The sequence below is a fragment of the Mustela lutreola genome, chromosome 3, assembly GCF_030435805.1.
Source record: "Mustela lutreola isolate mMusLut2 chromosome 3, mMusLut2.pri, whole genome shotgun sequence".
In the NCBI taxonomy this organism is placed as follows: Eukaryota; Metazoa; Chordata; class Mammalia; order Carnivora; family Mustelidae; genus Mustela; species Mustela lutreola.
In genome coordinates this window covers 7890972-7894182 of record NC_081292.1, presented here as the reverse complement: position 1 = coordinate 7894182, position 3211 = coordinate 7890972, and positions in this window count along the sequence as shown.

The following is a 3211-nucleotide window of genomic DNA, read 5'->3' as shown; positions in this document are numbered from 1 at the left end:
GAGCCCATTAACCCAGCTCAGCCCACCTCTTAAATGGCCATGATGTATGGCACTGCCTGGCAGCCCTGGCTTTCTCTCTCTCTTTTTAATCATTAACCTTGCAAGCAAAAGTCTTCTTATTTTAATCTTCAAGGTTGCAGCAAGTCTTCCCATCTGTAACTGCTTGGTTCCCAGATGGAAGCCGACAGAAGTTCTCTCTGCTGTCAGCCCAGACACATGATGCCTTTGACAGATCTTTTGCTAAAAACAGAACTTGCTGTTTCCAAGGAGCAATGGAAGGGACACTGGAAGCAGAATGCCAATTCCAGAGGGTGCGAAGACCACACACAGATGATCTCAGCGTGTGGGTGCCGGCAGTTGGGCTGCTTGGGACAGGCTGAGTTGAGAGCTCCAGAGACAACTAGTGGAAGAAGGAACAGACCTGAGTTTGAAGTGAGGGTATTTGTTTGGGTTCAAATCCTGACTCTGCTGTCTGAGAGCTGGGTAGACTCTGGGCAACTTGTCCTTGAAATTGAATACCCTCATCCATAAAGCAGGGATAGCAATGCCCAAGTCACAGGTCTTTGTCAATATCTGAAACAGGGCAGTACCTATAAATGTCTCCTTCCTATCTGCCATCCTTCTCATCTTCCCCTGCCCTCCTTCCTTCCTATCTTCTTCGTTAGACTATTTCCTTCTTCACAGTGATCGTATGGGGAAAAGCAAGATTAGGACAGACCAAGAAAGGTCTTAGTGAGCTGTCTCCCTCAATTAGATGTAGAATTTGGGATCTGAGGAGAGGCAGGAGATCCAGCAGGGTCTGTGGTGGATCACTGTGACCATCTCCACATCGAGACAGCGGAGTCTGCTTGTGTGGTTTGGGGCAAGTCTGACCCACATGCTCTGTGTCTGTATCCAAGGGAAGGGATGCATGTCCCTGGCTTTCTCCATGTAATTCCCAAGAATCAGGACAATTAAGAAACATAATGTTTTGTTTTGTTTTGTGGTTTGCTTTGTTGGAGAAAGTAAAACATAGCACACAAACATTATGCTTTGTAACTAAACATTTATTGGCAACAAGTCTTTGGCCTAGAGTCAAGGAATGTCAGCATAGGGAAGTCATTGAATTAGAGAAGCCCCTTCTTTCACAGGAGCAGAAACTGAGGCTTGAAAATTCAGATGCAAATGACTGTTACTGAATTGTCACTCAGCCTTTTCACATTCCTTGTCTTTCCTATAACAGAATGATCCACAGGTTCCTGGATGACTCAGGCAGTTAAGCATCTGACTCTTGATCTCAGCTCAGGTCTTGATCTCAGGGTCCTGAGTTAAAGCCCTGCACTGGGCTCCCCACGGTGTGGAGCCCACTTGGAAGAAGAAGAAGGAGGAGGAAAAGAACGAGGAGGGGGAGGACAAAAAGGGGAAGAGGGAGGAGGAAGAGAAGGATCTAATATTAAAAAAAAAAAAAATCAAATGCCAGAATTTTCTAGAAATCCAAGTACTAACTTATCTGAAAAACTAAGAATCTTGATTTTTTTCCAACGTTTTTCTGGTTTCATGTGATTTTTGTTATTGTCAGAAATGATGACTTAATATACTAATAAATGCATTTTTCCCATTTTATCTATAAGTATTATAGGATGCATTTCAATAACGACTGAATTTTTAAAAACTTAACAATGCTGTCATCATACTTAAAAAACCTAACAGCATTCCTTAACAGCATCAAATACAGTCACTTCCAATTGTGCATATATGATTATGTACATCTACATACACAAGTATGTACCTATATGCACTTGTACATATACAAAATATATGTGCATATCTATATATAAAATGTAAGCAATCTCCATGTTGAATCAGTATACAAATAGTGCCCCATATATCTCAATTGATTAATACATCTCTTAAGGGCTTACACGTTTATCTTCCATCTCTCACCTCTACCCTGGAAAGTTATGGTTGAAGGAACAGATCATTTATTCTCTAGAAATTCTTACAGTTTAGACTTTCATGGCTCCATCACCATGGTATTTGTTAACTTTTGCCTCAGTCCCCTGTGTTTTCTGTAAATTATAGTTGGATCTGAAAGCTTGATGAGATTCAAATTTGATGGTTGGACAAGAATGCTTCACAGGTGGTATTGTGTCCACTCAGAGTGGATCCCTGATGGCCCCTTTTATGACATTAGCAGGCACCAATGTTCAGTATCAGGTCCATTACAATTTGAGTCATGGTGATATTCTATTTTATCATTTGTGCTTCACATACTAACTGGAACAATCTCATACAGGGAAATGTCCCTTCATCAAGTGTTTGGTAACTCACTGATACAGTCAGAGAGAAAAGGCAGAACAGACGCTGGATTCCCTCCTTGCATGTTTTTCAAATGAGTCGATTCATTGGCATCTACCAACAGGTCACCCGGCAAGGTTTTCGTTTTGTGCCACTGTAAACTCAAGGACTTCAACATACCGGATGTCTTGTTCCACTGATGTTCCCTACTGTTGCTCAAATGCCCCCTCTTTGGGCAAGTTGGCCCTCTGTTCCTTACACATTACTCTAGTAACTGGGTGACTTCCTTGTCTGCTCATTTGAAATATACTTCAGGCTGATCCCGAACATTTCTTTTTTTTTTTTTTTCTGTTTTCATAAATAAAGTTTTATTGGAATGTGGGCCAGGATTACAGTGACATGTGTGAGGCAGGGTTGTAGAAGTGAAGAGCCAGATGCTGTCTTTACTTAAAATTTTATACTTGACCATCATGGACTTTAGAATGCTTCTGATTGTATTAGAGTTGATCTTACGGACACTGATTGATCTCTGCCCAAGTCTTACCTGCCTCACACAATTCAAGCCAGCTCTCAGAATCTCCCCCCAAGAAACTCTGCTTGCCTTTAACAAGAAATCATATTTGGAAACCACAATCTGGGCACTAAGAATGCTCATTGACGCTGGACAGCTGACTACTTCCATGACTTTACAGAAGACTGGGCTAGAGAATTTTTTTTAATGCATTGTAAATACAGACTGATGGTTTTGGTTTAAATTCCAGGTTTCAGGGGTGCCTGGATGGCTCAGTGGGTTGACCCTCTGCCTTTGGCTCAGGTCATGATCTGAGGGTCCTGGGGTCGAGCCCTGCATCGGGCTCTCTGCTCGCTGGGGAGCCTACTTCCTCCTCTCTCTCTCTGCCTGCCTCTCTGCCTACTTGTGATTTCTGTCTGTCAA